Below are 600 nucleotides of genomic sequence, written 5' to 3' on the forward strand. Positions count from 1 at the left end.
TGGAGAGAGGGATATCATAGCTGCTGTCAGATGGATCTTTGCTCAAAGTAAAGAATACCAGAAAGATGTTTACTTGTGTTTTACTGAATATACAAAGGCATTTGATTGTATGGATCATAACAAATTGTTAATGATATTAAGAATGGGAATTCCAGAATACTTACTCATGAGGCACCTGTACATAGACCAGGAGGCTGTCATTCAAACAGAACAAGGTGACACTGCATGGCTTAAAATCAGTAAAGAAGTGCATCAGGGTTGTATCCGTTAACCATACTTATTCAATCTGTATACTGAGCAAGTAATCTGAGAAGCTGGACTATATGAAGAAGACTGTGGCATCAGGATTGGAGGAAGGCTCATTAACAACCTGAGATACGCAGATGAAACAACTTTGCTTGCTGAAAGTGAGGATGACTTGAAGCACTTACTGATGAAGATTAAAGACTACAGTCTGCAGTATGGATTACACTTCAATATAAAGAAAACAAAAATTATTACAATTCAGCCAATAAACAGCATCACAATAGATGGAGAAAAGATTGAAATTGTCAAAGACTTCATATTACTTGCTTCTACAATCAACACCAATGGAAGGAG

Source organism: Orycteropus afer, unplaced genomic scaffold (assembly GCF_000298275.1).
Source record: "Orycteropus afer afer isolate SDZICR_OR568_19922 unplaced genomic scaffold, OryAfe1.0 scaffold00039, whole genome shotgun sequence".
In the NCBI taxonomy this organism is placed as follows: domain Eukaryota; kingdom Metazoa; phylum Chordata; class Mammalia; order Tubulidentata; family Orycteropodidae; genus Orycteropus; species Orycteropus afer.